At 42.1% G+C, this 19,551-nt stretch overlaps 1 protein-coding gene across 3 annotated transcripts in view; it reads right to left on the reverse strand.

Annotated features, from left to right (window-relative positions):
- PHF20L1 (PHD finger protein 20 like 1) overlaps positions 1-19,551 on the reverse strand; it is an 802,667-nt gene that overhangs the window by 774,350 nt on the left and 8,766 nt on the right. For all 3 annotated transcript variants that reach the window (XM_085604898.1, XM_085604900.1, XM_085604899.1), the window contains exon 2: positions 2,518-2,647. The gene's annotated coding sequence lies outside the window, so the exon portion shown is untranslated. The remainder of the gene's footprint in view (positions 1-2,517; positions 2,648-19,551) is intronic.

Raw genomic sequence — 19,551 nt, forward strand, 5'->3', positions numbered from 1 at the left:
GAAATTTGGGGCACTATTATTTAAAACACGTCTTTACTCGTGTTCCTCCTGAAGGGCCTTTTGTACATTGAAATACAATTATTTTCTTATTAATAGACCATCAAAACCTTTGGTACTTATCTTTCTATTACATGGACAGAATGATTGAGTAATACATACAGTAACATAATGCACAGACATTAGATATGATATGGGTCATTTCATCCTCAGTATGTGTTACTTTTATTTCGTGAAATATATGCAAATTTATGAGTTTTCCTTTTGCAAACGTTTACTATTTTTAGGACTTAAATAGAGGGAGTGTGAGAAAGTAGGCAAGGCAGGAAGCTAGAGAAGAAGAAGACAGAGCAAGAGCCAAAGAATACATGAGTGAGTGAGTGAGTGGCAGATGGACAGAGAGAGGGCAGCAGAGGGATGTGCAGACAAATATGGAGGAGAACTAACGATAGAAAGGAGAGGGACATTCAGATATTGGGAGAGAGGCAAAGATACTTAGGCAGTGAAAGTTAAGGGAGAATTGGACACGGGTAGATCTTCTGTGATAGAAAAAAAGGAGAGGCAGTGCCAGAACTTGAAAAGGGGATAGAAAGAGCAAAGGGGGGAAGAAACAGAGTGGGTGATCTAGAAAAGGAGAGATAATATACATAAATAAGGGAGCGAACTAGTAATGGCGGAAGAGAGCACGAGGGTAGCGAAGGAAGTCGAGCTATGGTAAATAGAAATGAATAGCTGTTTGTGGTCCACGCGCACCGTGTGACTGTCCCGGGATGCCTATGATCAGCACAGGCCACCAGCGCGAGCAAAGAATGGGCGGCTGGGCCACGGCAAAGGCTGAAAAACATCCCTGACCCAAAGCCGGGGGCTCCGTGAGGGCGAGAGGGCGCGGTGTGTGGAGAACAGGGTGCTTGGGAGTAGAACAGGGTCACATTTGAGAAGAAGGAGAGCTGTATGAACCAAAAACAGCATGCTGTGTGCGAAAAAACAAAATGCTGTGCAATAAAACTGCGTGTTGTTAGGGTAGAACAGGATGCTGTATGCGAAGGGCAGGGGGCTGTGTGCAACAAAGTAATGTGTGTGAAGGTGTGGCTCGATGAAAAAGTGCAGCGTTTGAAGAACGGGGTGCTGTGTGAATTTTAGACACGCAGGCACAGTACACAGACGTGAAAATGGAGATGGACAGAAGCATAGACCAAGCGTGAGAAATGGCAGAAAGATCAGTAAAGCAAGAAAAAAGAAGCAGAGTGATGGATAAGGCGAAGGGTTGCGTTATAGAAAGGATGCAAGCAAGCACATGCAAGGGTACCAAGCGGGACGAGAGGAGATGTAAACAAGGTGAGAGAGAGAAGGATTCCACAAAGTATCATTCTGCCGAGGCGCGCCCAGGAAGAGCCTCCGATTGCCGTGTTACCTCTAGCCTCTCGCTACCTTCAATCTGAGGCTGCAAACTGTAGAAAGAAGCAGCATTATTTGAATGTGAACAAGCATTGGCCGCGCGGCCGTGAAAGTGACACGGCCGCGAAAGTGATCGCGATCAAGCGCGGCGAGCAATGCGCTTAATGAGCATGACGAGGAAAGCCATATGGCGCCTCTGCTCGTAAGCGCACGCCCGCGCACATGCACGCAAGCTGTAGGCCGGCCATGGAAGCAATTTTTGAAGCCCTTACTAAAAAGTCTCGCCAGACCAGCACATGCGCTGGGTCAGGCGAGATCTAAAAAACGATATGACGCAGCCAGCATTTTCCACATCATTCTTTTTAATGGGAGGGAGAGTGAAGGGCAAGCAATGACAACGAGAGGGAAAGAGTCCGGGGGTAAGCATCGACAACAGGGAAGGAACGATGGGTGTAAGCAACGACGGCGGAACAGGGAATATGAAGTAAACGAGGGAGCCAGCTTGAAAAGATGAATTCTGATACAGTGCTTAAACAGTAGGAAACAAGCATTGGCAATGCCAATAGGTCTGGTTTAAAGGAAGGTTGTATGGTAATGTGAAGCATTACCAATAAATTGCATACAGATGGATATGTATTTGTATGGAAGCACAGATCTGTAGAATAATATTGGTGCAGGTTCAATGAGCAGGTGACAGTCAAACTATGGAGCCAGAGCTAAACATACATGTAGGTGGATAAATAAACAAAATGATCAAACACTGTGTAGAGGGCAAGAACTTTCCTGGTGGAAGCACACAATCAAAACATGTACGCCTGGCTCCCAACACGTGGGTGGAGCCAAAGCCACTCTAGTTATGTTCACATAATTATCTGTCAACAGCTGCACTGTCACGTAACACCATAAAAAGTAGTGTCTAAAAAATTAAGCTGTGGAACTGCACAAATAATGCACCCATGCTCCATGGGAGGGAGAAATATATCAAGAGAAAGGAAGCCTATGGCAGCTGATCAATAGGAAGCAAGCTAATGAGAGTGACAATTTAGTCAACCAATGGGCAGTCTAGAAGCCCACCGACAGAAAACAAAAGGTCTGGAAGAGACCACACATGCGTCGTCTACATACCTGAAAGTTGACTCCTAGCCTGGGAGAGAGCAAGCCAGGTGAGATTTATCTTATGAAAAAATTCTGATGCCTTGGCGTATAGTGCCGTGGTCTGTCAAGGAGGTTTTAATGTCCCTTCTGTGCTGGCAGCCTAGGTACAAAAAATCCTGTTAGTTACATTTCAATAGTCTTACTCAGTTATTGACAATCTGTTAAGAGATGTAATTTTGAAAACTTCGCATTTAAGAACAAGAAGATTATTCATCTTTAAAACATTGGCAACTGATCAAAAACTTGTCCCTTTCATATGACTAAAAGAAATTTCTGAAGGAGCTTAAAATTACTCAAAGATGCAAGTAAAACAGAAACAGAAATTCACTGGCAATACCAGATCATATGTTTAGCATTCTGCAAACTAAATTGACTTGTTGTGAATTAAATAACAGTCATTGGAATAACCATATGAGTTAAATACCATCAGAAAGGTGAAAGCCTGAAAGTGCATTTCAAAAATTTGAACCTGTGAGGTTACACAAGTCTTTGCTACACATCAACTTACCAGGGGCATTTGTGGCAAAACTTAAGATTCCAACAAAACATGACCTTGGCAGGGAGTTATCTGAAATGGGAGAGAGTATCACACTTCAAGTAGCATATACAGAGCAGGTTACTACCCTCGCATTCGCATCTTCCCAGAGCCCCAAAACACTTTACTATGACGACTACAAAGTGTGAGGCGTGTCGACTTCAGAAGAAAATTAAGTTAGAAGATGGCACTCAATCTCAGACCTGCATCAGCACAACTCAGATCCAGTCCCAAACAAGTGTGAATGCTGCCGCTAGGTCTTCCCAACCCAACGAGACCCCTGCAGCACCTACCAGAAGGAGTTGTAGAAGCAGTTATTGAATATGGACAGTTAGATAATTCACAGAGCTGCAGATTAGTGTTTCCAGCAGTCGGTGAAGGAAATGGAGTTTGCTGCTGACAAATAGTGATGGTGCCGTTGGCCTCTTGGGCGTGGTTGCCTGGGAGTCAGACAGAGCCAGTGTGAGGTAATGCAACCGCCTGGGCCCGAGAGCCTAAGCCAGCTGGAAAACAAGACAGGGGTGATTCTGGTTAGACCCAAACGTTAAGAATTAGCCAGTAGTCCAGATCAGGTGATTTTCTTTCAGCAGCTACTGTAGAACAGGTGTCTCTAATCAACGATCGCAGGCTACTAATAGCTCGCAGACCCCATCAGAGAAATTTGTAGCCTTGAGATGATTTTTTTTAAAGCACTAGCGTAACACTAATGGGACTAAGGGTTATCACAACTTCCTCCAGATTACAACTGATTCAGACATATTATCTTTATAGTGCGTATCTCTCCCCAGTTAGGCTTCATCGACCGGGACTGCTTTCTGGGCCATCATGTTTTCCATGTGGTGCAACCCATGCCGATTTTTACCACGCAGTTTGGTTATGACCCACAATTCAAATATTTTATACAATGGCGATGTGAGATTTTTCCGAGGAGCTTGGGTGCAAGGTCCCCCTTTCCCCTTTGATGATTCTGTTGGGTGTCCTCGAGGGTTCAGGGGGCGCGAGGGCTGAGCGGTCATTTCTGGGGATGTCCCTTATGGTTGCCAAACGTGACATTGCGGCCCGATGGAGGACCCCTCCCACACTTTCTCCGTGGCGCCGGGGAGTGGATTGGTGCACACAGCAGGAAAAAACAGTCTACGAAGCCTGGAACTGTCCCCATAAACACAGCAGAGTATGGGGGAAATGGTTGGGCCAGTAAACCTATGTTTCCGACTAAGGGTGGGAGTACTGCCATTGTTGCTACTTTGTAATAATGTTCTGTCTCAACCAAAGCCAATGCCTTCAGAATATGCTTTGTAACTTCCTTTGGCGAACTAAGCGTGTGTCACAATGTTCTTAATGATTTCAATTCAAAATTCTATAAAATGTATTTATTGATTTTTTTAAATAAGCTCCAAGCCAATAAATAAATGTTGCATTTTCATTTTAAAGTTAAGGGAAGGCTGTGTTTAATTTACATTATCATCAACGGGCTGCAAATATCAGGGACTGATAATGAGCAGTGTTCAACTCGGCTTTATGACCCAGGGTCGGGCACGGAGGTGAAGAACTGAAGCACTGAGATATTTAGTTCTTAAAATAAAAGTCCTTGTCAACTCAATTTTGAAGTGTGAGAACAAAATAATGTTGGTGAATGCGTTTAAGTGGGAGAAAATTAAAATGAAGAGTTTAGGTTAAGTCTTCATTTTAATTTTCCCCCATTTCAAAGTGTTGTGTTTACAAACATCAGGCATCTTCCTTCCAGTGGCCAGTAGACACGGTGCCATATTTATAACTAGTCTTTTTTTTCTTTTTGTTTTTAAATGGGAGAAATTTAAATTGAAGGAAAGCGTTTCTGTGAAACATTAGGTCTTAATATTTTTCTCCACTTTCAATTCAGCCACTTATGTCTTAATGTTTTAAGAGCCAGGTTTCTTCACTTTAAATTCCTCTCATTTAAACAAACAGCTGTATTTGTCTTGATATATATATATGGCACTGTATCTACAGGCCACTAGGAGCAAGATGCTTGCAGTTTGTAAATGTAACACTTTAAAATGGAAGAAAATTAAAATGATACGTTTATGGAAACCATGTAAACATAAAGCTAACTAAGTTTCATTTTCTCCCATTTTAAAGTGTCATATTTACACGCAGCCGGAATCTTGCTCCCCGGTGGCTGGTAGTCACAACGCCATATTTTTAACTGAAAAATAAAGCCAATTTTTTTAAATGGTAGAAATTTAAAGTGCAGGATAATGTTCCATATTATAGAAATTTTTGTAGAAAATGTTTCTGCACTTTAAACTTCGCCCATTAAAAAAAAGTGTATGCTTGTGTTATACATGAAATGGTGTCGCATATGGCGAAAGGTATGTCCTGTGCCACAAGTACATACGGCAGTGGCCCCCAGTCACAAATACACATATATTCCATTCCTATAAACACATTTACACATTCCCATAGACGACGCTCTCACGGACGCACATGGCAGCCCCCTCATAGTGCCGTTAGTCAAAGTGTTTTGTTCAACACAAAGTATCTAGGCTTAAAGTCAGTGAAGCTGGGCGGAGGGTGTCTAGTAAGTAGCTCACGGTTTTCAATGATCAGAAGTAACTCTCACAAGAAAAGATTGGAAACCCCTGCTGTAGAACATCTGCATTGGTTTGTTTTTAATTTATTTTTTTAAGGTTTATACATAGTTGAAATAAAATGACCCTCCTACACTGTTGCAGGTCCGCATTGCCACTTCCATACAAACTATAAAAACTGGAAGAAACTTTAAGAGAGGGAGAAATATTTAATAGTTTGAAACTATTTTAGGTGTAACATTCTTTAGCAACATTATGCAGTTACACCTGTCTGATTGTATGTTTGTGTTGTACGTCTGATGGTGCCACATATGGAAAACGACATGCTTTCTTATTAAGCATTCTTATGCTTAAAGACTAATAAGGGTAGAGCACATGGACAGGAGGCATTGGAGCTTCAAGAGAGCTGTGGGCGCAGAGTCTGGGGACAGCCAAGTAGCGGGGGGAAGGTGGCAGGGACAGTCTCTCAGGGGTTCCACTCAGCCTCACAGAAAGGTAAGTGCATATCCTAAGAAACAACCCTGCACTTCAGAGGACGCAAAAACAAAGCAGTCTAAACCACATGCATAACAGCACTAGGTAAAGGTGGAGTCTAAAACCAATCAACACTCATGCCAGCACATAAGTGAATGTGGGGCCTATAGGTAATGGGACAGCTGTGTAGTGCAGGGGTGCAGCCCAGCCAGGTGAGGACCCATTGGAACAACAGAGTCATATCACCAAGAAACAATAGTCGGTGAGAGTGCCAAGACAGCATAATATATGGACCTGGACTGTAATTTTACCACATAGTGATTAAAAACAACTCTCCCAAATGAGTAGATATTTTCATGGTGTGTCGTACACACACAAAAAAGTGAAAATTTGGAAGGACACCTCACTGGCGTAGAGAGCTTGTGGGAAAAATCTACCAACAATGTAGACTCTCATTGCTGGCGTTCTGTCAATGGGTGTAAGTATGTGAGTGGAAAGGTAGTGGGAAAAGCAAACCCTACATCTCTTCTCAACGCTTTACATGCCTGTTGAGAAACCAATGGCATGCCACCTTGAAAATTGCACTGTTGCAGTCACCTGACCAACTTGTTGAGACAGTCAGCTGCCATAAATATTAGTTACACGTTTCAATGTGTAACAAATCAAAATGCTATACATTCGGAAAGCTTTTCTATTTACTCCACTGTAGAAAATGACTGAGTTTACCGTATATGTGCCATGCTATAATATATGTAAACTGCAAATAAGGGTGACTCTAGGCAGTTTACTCTTGCATCTTTGGATACCAGCTGATTATCCCAGGCAGATGGAGTAAAAGGCCTGATCTCCTCTCAGTCTCCCGACGTAGTGGGGGCGGCAGCAGCATGGCACCCCAAGTGTCACTGGACAGCAAGGATGTAGACAAAGCAGAGTTTCTTGAATTGTGTATGACCAGCACATGTCGGCTCTTTGGCAACCGCGCCTAACTTCACCATCTAACTGAATGGAGTATAGAGCCCACACCCAACAATACTGACAGAACAAAGACAAAAATTCTACACTAAAAGAGAGTTAGCGCTAAACGTAATCCTTAAAAGAGATTCCTAAACCCAAAGGTAAATTCTTACAAATACATTCATATGCCCCAAGCCCACAACACACCTCCTCCATTTAGAACACCAAAATCTGAAGTTAATAACCATTCAGGACAAAGCAAAAGCTTCTAGATATTTAGGTTTACAAGTTCGCCACTTGCCCCTGCAACATACGATCGACTGATTACCCACATTGTTTTCTTGAATTCCAATGGTTTGAGCCATGTCAACTGGTGTGCTCTCAGTTGACGACTAGACATCCTCGGTTGTTCTGCTCATTACCTCCACAGGAACTTCCACATCAACATCATTACTCTCACTACTGATCAGACGGCCATCGAACATTCTCCTACCTCCCAAGTCTATGAGAGGGTGTGACTTTACAGCTAGGGCGGCCGACTTTGAAAATGGGGTACCAGGTTCGAGTCAAGCAGGAGGCTCAAACATCACACGATTCTGGACAAATCACTTAATCTCCCCGTGCCCAAAAAATGAATGTGTCCGTCTATAATGCAACTGGTGCTCATGTAAAGCGCTACGATACCTTTGGGTCGAGTTTGCACTATATAAAACTACAAAAAAAAAAAAAGACAAGTGTTTTCTGTACTCAACCTTTATTCGTTCAAATGTCCACTCTGAACCTTAACTACACTTCTTTTACTCCACCATCTCCTAATTTCTACAATAATTATGTGTTTAGAAACCTGAATGATGGTTATACTAGGGTTAAACTTAGAGGAACCTTTCCTTAATCCTGATGTTGACCACATCCCCAACCTGAAAATCAATTTCCTTTTCTCAACCCATCGTATAAGTTCACTTACTCGTTTTGAGAATCCTTCACTTTATGACTCACATCTTTCAAACAAGTAATTCTGTCTCCATAGGTCTTCTCAAATACCCAACTCAGAGACAACTTATTTGATGAGTGCCTACACCGTAACAATAAGAATGGTGCCACTTCAGTAGTCGATTGAGTATTATGCTAACTCCATAATCTCTCACATAACATCTCCTGAATCTTTAAGGCAGATGAGACCACCAGTTTGATGGTTTCTTTCATACATAAATCAAACAGGTGTCCCATGGGGCTCATTTGTATGATTGCCTACTGTGCGGCTCAAAGGTAATCCATTAAATCATATGTATGTATTTGCCACATCCGATCGATAACATACAGTAATAAATCAAAGCCACTGTTATCTTAGATTCAGATTCAGTCAATCGTCTAATCAAAACATGGTGAGATATAGATAGAGATATAGATATATATATATATATATATATATATATATATATATATATATATATATATATATATATATATATATATATGTGATCAAGGCCTCCGTGTTGAGGCCGAAACGCGTCATGGTGGTACGAGGTGCACAAATGAAATAAATTTACACCTTGCACTTTATCTCGTTGGGTCCGTGGTCGTCTTTCCCTGTGGATTGGAATTTGAAGACGAAGTTCCTTGCATATATATATGTATTCTCTACTGGCGGTCGCCAGTAGATAGTTAGTTAGGACCGAGTTCCCATAGGAAATCTGAAAATTCTATTTTGAATAACTTTGACGCCAGTTGACTTATCTTCGTGAAATTTTCAAAACGAATGGGGCGCTCCGCTCAGCTCCTACCCTGAAAGTCTCGGGGTGATTCGTCAAGCGGGGGCTGAGAAAAAAGGGGGGTCCCAAAACGCGTTTTCCCCATGCATTTTCCCATAGGACCTTTAGTCGAAGGTACAGCCCGAACGGCTGAAGAGAATTACTTGAAATTTGGCAAAGAGGTAGTCCTCAGGTCAGGCATGTGCCTTTTGCATATATGGTGTAAATCCGTTCAGTAGTTAGAGAGAATCAAAAGTAAAATCATATATTATATCTGGGCGGAGCCTAACCACACATCTCATTGTGAGATCTGATTGGCTGTCAGCACTTCATCCAAGAAGTGTTGGCAGCCATATTGGGACCAATATACATGATAGCACCTCATTAAAAAGCATTGCAGTTAATAGAAGGTTTTAAGACTTTAGTTACATTATAAATCACTTGTTGATGGTACCATACTCATTTTAGGAATTGTGGTGTGTTCTAAGGTGATTTTACCATGTGAAAAAGCTTTCTGCTGGAATATCATGAATCATGTTTGAGAGAAAACTATTTTCTCATGCTTTTCCCACAGAGGTTTGGAAGGTGATCTATAAGCTAAACTGAGAGCATATTTTCTGTAAATTCACATTATCTTTCTCAGTCATGTGAGAATGAAGTCTGACATTCTCAGTAAAACATGTACATCCAACAAGGGCAGAGACTGTCAGTTGATTCCTTTGTGTTCTACTGCAGCTTCCCAGAGTGTTCCAAAGAACAACTAGAGCGCTAACAGTCTTACTTATGACAAAGGTATGGCACACCTGAAGCCATCTTGATTGGAATAAAGTGGTAACATTTAAAACATTTAATTTAAAAAGGAACAAAATGAGAGGGTTCATTTTGCCATAGAATGTATGATTAGTGCTGCAGAAAGAAAAATTAGGGCACATTTTGAGTGACTTCTCAAATCCTCTTCCATTTCATTAAAGAATTCTGACATGCCGACTGAAACATGCACTTTCAATACCAGCAGCAGACTTCCCTGGTGAGCAGTTGCTTTATTACAGTGATCTAATGAGCAACTAGAGTGCTAATATTCTGAATTTATGGCAAATGTGTGACACATCTGAATGCCTTCTTCATTGAATCAAAGTAAAAAACTGACAGTATGCCTACTGAGGAGACTGCAGTAAATGAGGAAATTAGGAAACTTCATAACAAGTCTCCCAAGATGGCCACCAGAGACAAAAGAGCCCAAATGTAGCACAAATATCACCCAGATGTAGCCCAAGTATAGCACAATGACAGAATGTCCCAGAGTGTTCTTAAGAACAACTAGAGCGCTTACTGTCTTACTTATGACAAAAGTATGGCACACCTGAAGCCATCTTGATTGGAATAAACTGGTAACACTTAAAACATTTAATTTAAAAAGGAACACAATGAGGGGGTTCATTTTGCCATAGAAATTATGATTAGTGCTGAAGAAAGAAAAATTAGGGCACATTTTGAGTGACTTCTCAAATCCTCTTCTATTTCATTAAAAATATCTGACGTCATCAGCAGAGGATTGCGGTCGCGTGAGTTATAGTTGCCTGCACTAACTATAACGGGGGAATTTCATTGTTTTTTTACGAGGGAAATGTCCAGCTAACTATAACATGAATGAAACCTATGGTTTTTTAAGTGAATTTGCAAGGTTTTTTAAATGCTCATTCCTAACTATAACGTGTGTGAAACCTATGGTTTTTTAAGTGAATTTGTACGATTATGTATTTATTAATATATTTTTTTTCAGGTTCTTCACCGTGCGCGCACCGTGCGCACGCTGCGGGCGCTCGGTGCTCTACGCGCACCCACGATGCGTTGTGCGTGCCGAGCGCGCACCCCGCGTTTTTTCGAAAAAATAAAAAATGTTTTTTTCATCCTTGGGGGGGTCCTTCAGTGACCCCCTGACAAAGGTTAGGGGGTCAGGAACTGTCCACCCTGCCCCCTTTTCACATTCTCCACCTTTGTTTTTCACTGCCTCAGACTGCGAGAGACAAAATGGCGGCCGACACTTCCTGATTTCGACCGACTGGAATGTTTACTGTCATGTAACCACCAATCAGAATTACGCTCGCACACGTCAGCGTGCGCGTACGGTATGCTTACCGTACGCGCTTTTAGATGTATATGTACTTTTAACTGAAATTTTCTCAGGAACTACTGAACAGATTGACTCCAGATATTCAAAAGGCACATACCTGACCTGAGGACTTTCTCTTTGCCAAATTTCAAATAATTCTGTTCAGCCGTTCAGGCTGTACCTTGGACTAAAGGTCCCTATGGAAAAATGCATGGGAAAACGTGTTTTGGGACCCCCCTTTTTTCTCGGCCCCCGCTTGACTAATCACCCCGAGACTTTCAGGGTAGGAGCGGAGCGGAGCGCCCCACCTATTTTGAAAAATTTGCGAGGATTCGTCAACCGGCGCCAAAGTTATTCAAAATAGAATTTTCAGATTTCCTATGGAAACACGGTCCTAACTATAACTATCTACTGGCGACCGCTAGTAGATATATATATATATACATATATCACCAGATTCCGTAGAACTGCCTCGAACACATACATATATATAAATGCATATGCATATATGTATATGTGCATGTACAGAGAGGTAGAGGTGTATAGGTAGAGGTGTATAGGTAGAGGTAGAGAGGTAGAGGTGTATAGGTAGAGGTGTATAGGTAGAGGTAGAGAGGTAGACGTAGAGAGGCAGAGAGTAGAGAGCGAGTAATAGAGAGTAGAAGGTGAGTAGTAGAGAGTGAGTAGTAGAGAGAGAGTAGTAGAGAGAGTAGTAGTAGAGAGAGTAGTAGTAGAGAGTAGTAGTAGAGAGAGTAGTAGTAGAGAGAGAGTAGTAGAGAGTGAGTAGTAGAGAGTGAGTAGTAGAGAGTGAGTAGCAGAGAGTGAGTAGCAGAGAGTGAGTAGTAGAGAGTGGTAGAGAGAGTAGTAGAGAGTGAGTAGTAGAGAGTAGTAGAGAGTGAGTAGTAGAGAGTAGTAGAGAGTGAGTAGTAGAGAGTAGTAGAGAGTGAGTAGTAGAGAGTAGTAGAGAGTGAGTAGTAGAGAGTAGTAGAGAGTGAGTAGTAGAGAGTGAGTAGTAGAGAGTGAGTAGTAGAGAGTGAGTAGTAGAGAGAGAGTAGTAGAGAGAGAGTAGTAGAGAGAGAGTAGTAGAGAGTAGTAGAGAGAGAGAGAGTAGTAGAGAGTGAGTAGTAGAGAGTGGTAGAGAGTGTAGTAGAGAGTGAGTAGAGAGTAGTAGAGAGTAGTAGAGAGTAGTAGAGAGTAGTAGAGAGTAGTAGAGAGTAGTAGAGAGTAGTAGAGAGTAGTAGAGAGTAGTAGAGTAGTAGAGTAGTAGAGTAGTAGAGTAGTAGAGTAGTAGAGTAGTAGAGTAGTAGAGTAGTAGAGTAGTAAAGAGTGAGTAGTAGAGAGTGAGTAGTAGAGTGAGTACTAGAGAGTAGTAGAGAGCGAGTAGCAGAGAGCAAGTAGTAGAGATTGTGTAGTAGAGAGTGAGTAGTAGAGCGAGTAGTAGAGTAGTAGAGAGCGAGTAGCAGAGAGAGTAGCAGAGAGAGTAGTAGAGTAGTAGAGAGCGAGTAGTAGAGAGCGAGTAGTAGAGAGAGAGTAGTAGAGAGTGAGTGCTAGATAGCAGCAGAGAAAAGTAGAGTGAGTAGTAGAGAGTGAGTGGTAGAGAGTGAATAGTAGAGAGTAGTAGTAGAGAGTAGTAGTAGAGAGTAGTAGGAGAGAGTAGTAGTAGAGAGTAGTAGGAGAGAGTAGTAGGAGAGAGTAGTAGGAGAGAGGAGTAGAGAGTAATAGAGAGTAGTAGAGAGTAGTAGAGTAGTAGAGAGTAGTAGAGAGTAGTAGAGAGTAGTAGAGAGTAGTAGAGAGTAGTAGAGAGTAGTAGAGAGTGAGTAGTAGAGAGAGAGTAGTAGAGAGAGAGTGCTAGATAGCAGCAGAGAAAAGTAGAGTGAGTAGTAGAGAGTGAGTGGTAGAGAGTGAATAGTAGAGAGTAGTAGAGAGTAGTAGTAGAGAGTAGTAGGAGAGAGTAGTAGGAGAGAGGAGTAGTAGAGAGTAGTAGAGAGTAATAGAGAGTAATAGAGAGTAGTAGAGAGTAGTAGAGAGTAGTAGAGTAGTAGAGTAGTAGAGTAGTAGAGAGTAGTAGAGAGTAGTAGAGAGTGAGTAGTAGAGAGTGAGTAGTAGAGAGTGAGTAGTAGAGAGTGAGTAGTAGAGTGAGTAGTAGAGAGTGTAGTAGAGTGTAGTAGAGAGAGTAGTAGAGAGAGTAGTAGAGAGTAGTCAGTGTCAGTCAGTCAGTCAGTGTCAGTCAGTCAGTGTCAGTCAATCAGTGTCAGTCAATCAGTGTCAGTCAATCAGTGTCAATCAGTGTCAGTCAATCAGTGTCAGTCAATCAGTGTCAATCAGTGTCAGTCAATCAGTGTCAATCAGTGTCAGTCAATCAGTGTCAGTCAATCAGTGTCAGTCAGTCAGTGTCAGTCAGTCAGTGTCAGTCAGTCAGTGTCAGTCAGTCAGTGTCAGTCAGTCAGTGTCAGTCAGTCAGTGTCAGTCAGTCAGTCAGTGTCAGTCAGTCAGTCAGTGTCAGCTAGAGCAGCTCTGCTGACCTGGTTCTCTCCCTCTAAAGCAGCTCTACTGACCTGGTTTCACTGGCTCTGCAGCAGCTCTGCTGACCTGGTTCTCTGGCTCTGGAGCAGCTCTATTGACCTGGTTCTTAGGCTCTAGAGCAGCTCTACTGACCTGGTTCTCTGGCTCTAAAGCAGCTCTACTGACCTGGTTCTCTGGCTCTAAAGCAGCTCTGCTGATCTGGTTCTCTGGCTCTAAAGCAGCTCTGCTAACCTGGTTCTCTGGCTCTAAAGCAGCTCTGCTGGCCTGGTTCTCTGGCTCTAAAGCAGCTCTGCTGACCTGGTTCTCTCCCTCTAAAGCAGCTCAGCTGACCTGGTTTCTCTGGCTCTACAGCAGCTCTGCTGACCTAGTTCTTAGGCTCTGGAGCAGCTCTGCTGACCTGGTTTTCAGCACTCCCGACGCACGCACCCGACTTCGCGAAAAAATATTTAAAAATAATATAAGTTTCTTATAAGTACAAATATATTATTTTGATGAATAGCTTACATAATCTCTTGCCTTAATATGTATATTAAAGACACATACATATCATTTTGGAACGTAAATTTTTTTTGCGGGAGTCGCGCGCCCCAGCACGTATATGATGTCACGCAGGACCCGCAAACATCTCGTACCGTAATGAGCATGTGACGCGAATGCGCGGGAGCAGGAGTCGCAGACTGGTCGCATACCAATCGCGCAGATCACATGATATTAAATGTATATGATGTAACTGAATAACACGCAGCCGTCGCACACCATACGCGGATCCTTCATGACTTTTCTAAAATGGCGGCTAGAATGCGCGCACCCACCGTGATGTTTACACTTTGAGTGCGCGACTGCGAAAAAAAATTGGATTTTTTTTTTAAGAAAATGGTATAAATATATTAAAATAAAAAATGAAAACAAGAAAATTAATCAATATTTCAGTTTTAATTAAAAAATGTTATTTAATGAATAAAATATTTATAAATAAACAGTTAAAAAACTAGAAAATCAGTACAAAAAAAAAAATAGATATAACTACTATCACACTTAAAAGTTAGCATTTAAAAAACCTTAGAAATTTACAGAAAAAACCATAGGTTTCAGGGGTGTTATAGTTAGCTGCCCATTTCACTCGTACAAGACCATAGAAATTCCTCCGTTATAGTTAGTTCTGCTAACTATAACTCACGCGCCCGCGCCGCACTGCTGATGATGTCACATATTGCATCATTCATGACATGGTCAGTGACATCACTGATGACATCTCAAATGACATCACTGATGACATCATCCACTTGACAATCCGATACACCACATCATACACTAGTATAACCTTTCATCACTCACTGTAAAATACAGAGTACCATATTTGAAACCATTGACACACCAATACCAGGTACTACATACCCACTCACTGATTCCTAAGTCTACACACACAACTACCCATTCAACAACAGAATCATCTATACATGCAGTCATTAATTATTAGAGCACTATCAAATGCACTAATACACATATATAGACATTGACACATCAGCAGTCATCTTAGTCCGTTATGCAGTCATCCTACTCACTCATGAAAAAATATGTATTGCACTTAAATTTACTCACACAATTATCCAACGACACCTCATTTATTCAAACGCATAGTAACTCATCGTTAATATGTTAAAAAAGCACCATTACAATTATACACATTCATATATTTACTCTCACAATCACTGACTCTTACACAAACTTATTTATATACACCAATTCTCACATACAATGCCTTTTATTTTTTTCACTTTGTTGAAGATGTACAACTAAAACATAGATTCGCTCACCAACACACAAATAAATACACTCAGTCACCCAAACAACTGTTTTCACATGCACTCTTAAACCCATACACCTAGTCAATCAACCATTCACACATCTATGCATAGAGATACACACACCCCATCCAACCACACACAAACTCAGTGTCCCATACAAATACTCTCCCAACTAATCAATAACTAATATACACACTCATGTAGTTAATCACCAACTGAGGCAGCATGTTATACAACAACAGAGACAGTGCTGCACACATTCACATAGTTTAGTTACTAATCCATGTATTAAGTGAGACACTTTTAATTACTCACTTAAAAATACAGTCAGACAGCTACTAAATCCTCCATCCAGACAGTTATATATCCACTCAATCTTCAATACAGATTGGTATATATATAATACATATTTAAATTTCAAACTAAACCACATTCAGTGGATGATGTCATCAGTGATGTCATTTGAGATGTCATCAGTGATGTCACTGACCATGTCATGAATGATGCAATATGTGACATCAGCAGTGCATTGCGGGCGCGTGAGTTATAGTTAGCAGAACTAACTATAACGGAGGAATTTCTATGGTTTTGTACGAGTGAAATGGGCAGCTAACTATAACACCCCTGAAACCTATGGCTTTTTCTGTGAATATATATATATATATATATATATATATATATATATATATAGTGACAAATAGAGCAGATGATGCAATGCTAATAAAAAGTTAACATATAAGTTGCAAAGAAGTATTGACCGCAGTGTAGGCTAGAGGCAGTGGTCATTAATGCCTCACAGCCACGTGCCGTTGGATTCGGAAGCATGCAGTTGGTTGCACCTGATCGGAGGGGGTACACAAATCACAAACTTTAACTTCTGACATCCTCAATCAAAGAATCAAGACCCCGTTTCACTGTTCCGACCTGCTGTACCACGGTGTATTCCACCGACTGCAGTCAGCAAAGCCCAATAATCATGTGCAGCAATTCTAACATCGTACATTGTAGGATCAAGACCCCGTTTCACTTTTTGGACCTGCTGTACCGCAGTGTACTCCAGCGACTGCAGTCAGCCAAGCCCAATGATCATGTGCAGCACTTAGCTACGGAAGCACATCAACGGAGGCACTTCTGTGAAAACACACAAGCAGCAGGTAATATCGGACATCGTCCATTCTGGGATCAAGACACCGTTCCACTGTTGGGACCTAGAGTTGGTTATAGCTTGTCGAAAGGAGTACCTTCATCTGCACTCTCAGATGCAGTTCTAACATCGTCCATTGTGGGATCAAGACACTGTTCCACTGTTGGTACCTGTTGGACTACTGTGTTAGTAGTATACAGAGCACTCTACGATGCTGGGCCTCAAGCTCGGTGCTGTCTGCCTGTGTCACGGTAGCCAGCGTTGATCTCAGGAGTCTTCCCAGCTCGCAGACCTTGGCCCAGGAGCTTCCGCCAGCACGCGATGAGACCTCTTTCACATACGACGGTGTTGAAAGGTGAACGGCGGGGCATATGTACGTCGCAGCGGCCATGGCGGTTTCTGGGTAGCAGCAGGCTGAGAGCATTATTCCCGCAGCCACCTTCTCTCACAGCTTCAGCCTCGTGGCGGTGTAAGCTGCGCAGACCTGACAGACATGTTCGCCATTCCGGAAGATAACCACACCCAGAGAAACGTGACTTTTATTCATACACCTACGCTAGCCTTGCGTACGCTAAGCCAGCCCACTATGCTAAAGGTTTGGGGGGGGGCACGTACACGCTATGATTTCGTAATTTTCCCTACTGACTGTACTATCATGGTTGCGTCCACTGTCGACTTCACTCAATAGACCATCAGTGTATGTGAACATGTGCATATCTGTGCTCTGCATACTCAAGTCTGTCCGGCACATCCCCTCAACACTTTGCATTGTATACTTTTATAATCGAGAATCACTTGCCACCTTCGCACATACTTTGCTCCATTCTCTCCTCCCATTCTGCATTGTGTGGCAGAGGTGCCATGCCATGTTTGGTTTGTATACATGGCTAGCCACGGTTCCCACAGTACGTAGTGTCATTGTGTCTGCTAGGTGTACATGTTGTATGTGATTATATAAGGTAGCGCGTTTATTCACGAGCAGTGGTTTCTCCCATCTACATATCGCTGTCTTAAAGAGGATACCGAAGTTTTTCTCACAGGTGAAAAGTGGGACCACAATGGCAATCATTCATTACTATGCAAGAATGTCCAACTGCACAACGCTTCTAAGCTTACAACCCCAATCTTGCGTGCCTTCTTAAAAGCACGCCAACTCCCACAATCAGACCAACATTCACACAGCATTCTAACGGCAGTTATCTGGTTCTTAATAACATGGACTGCTACGCAACGTGAGCTGGCATACCGTATGTCCTTACTGTTTCAAACCGGATAACTTCCTCTGGCAATCTCTATTCCCACCCAAACAAAGTAACTCCCAAAGTTCAACTTGGCCTTCAATACCTACTTTGAAAACAGATTTTTATTAAAACGGAGCAAACTGAAAGCGCTTTTGTTTCAAACAGAAGAGTCCTTCACTTCTCCAAAAGTAATTTATCGACTGCATATAGCACGAACTTCAAGTAAAATACACTCCCTTTCAAATACGAACCTCTCATTACACTTTGTGAATTGTTACACAATTTTCAACACATCTTACATTTACGGTCTGGCACACTTTTTTAACATTGTCTCCTCCGGCCTTCTCACAGGCTTTCAAACTGTTTTTAGTCTAATACCAGACTTTATTCATTCGATCATCTCTGGAATAACAGCAACAGTGCCCATAATTCTCGCTCGGTTTGCGGCCATCCTACTACCATTTTAGCTTGTTAAAGATGGCTACGCTCCCTGTGGTAACAAGCATGTTCGACAGAATACGCGTAGTTTTATCAATACCGTGAAAAAATGGAACAACTTTTCGGCTGCCTGCCTCCATCTATTATCGGAGCCAGCTACAACATGACATTTATTTACACATATACAATCTGCGTGCAACCATCTTTTTATTGCAAAACTTGCCCAATCGACTGGCGAATGGATCTATGCCTTGCCAACATCCCAGCAAACGCGCCCAATATCCAGCAGGTAATGGAGTATGTTGAAAACCATGAACTTGATTGTTCGGGCAGTGGAGCAATGGCGGATGCAACGCAAAAAGGTATCCTGGCGGAATGGGATTTCTGCACAGCCGCGAAACATCTCCTGCAACGAGCGACCTTTGACAACATCGCAGATTGCCTGCCAATTCAAATTGCCGCTCCAACATTCGAGGAACATTACTGTCCCTTCGAGGATATGAATTGGATCGCTTCGCTTTTCTCACACGATGACAATAATTGCCTCTTGGAACATTACGCATCTCAAGCCGCTTAAGAACTTCCGGACTGCAATCTCCAAGACTTGTAAGAAATTCACTTTATTCTTGGATTGATTTTTTCCAACTTTTTCCTATTACATTTTTTAATACACTTCAATTGAACTATTTTCATATAATAACTTTCTAAGTATGCTTAGGCATTTGAACTCTGTTTTCATTATTGGCCCTTACCTTTCCACACTAACCAGGGATGGATGATGTATGGCCTATACAAATACACTATTTACTTGCTAAATTAGCCAAAACCCAACATCCATTTTGAAACCATATCTATTCTTTGTACACACGTCTCTCTGCCTGCCTCTTATCCACGAAGCCCTTTCACACAAATTAGCTCATCCTCAGCCTCTGCACGCGAACTGGCGATGAAGATCAAAAAACATGGCATTGTTTAGGAACTGGTTGGCACAGTGTGGTAATCGTATCCTACCTTTATTTTAATTCTACAATTTACAGTCATTCATGTCTAATAGGTATTGTTTATGTCGCATGGAACTGTAACAAGTAGTGTGGAATTGACTGATGCAGAAGCTTAGCTTTGAATACAGCAGAAGCAGTTGGAGTTTGCCTCAGCTGGATGCCTTAGCTCTTGCACCAGTGGTTCCATTTATGGCACTTACATAAAGACACTTTTTATATAACTTGCAGACTCCATCGCTTTATCCGACACAGCCACTTTCTTAAACACACCTGATTTCACCATTTGTCTTCTGTGGCATTGCAACATTCTGCATTATATTCTTCACGATTATTTCTTTATTCCCGCTTGCTAAAACAGTCCATTCGATTCTTCAAACCGGAAGGGGCGAGTAGTTTGCTTCCCACTCCCGCTATAGTCTAAACCCATACTAACACCACTTGCACAGCTATGCTACAGCGGC

Source organism: Triturus cristatus, chromosome 5_1 (assembly GCF_964204655.1).
Source record: "Triturus cristatus chromosome 5_1, aTriCri1.1, whole genome shotgun sequence".
NCBI classification, from domain to species: domain Eukaryota; kingdom Metazoa; phylum Chordata; class Amphibia; order Caudata; family Salamandridae; genus Triturus; species Triturus cristatus.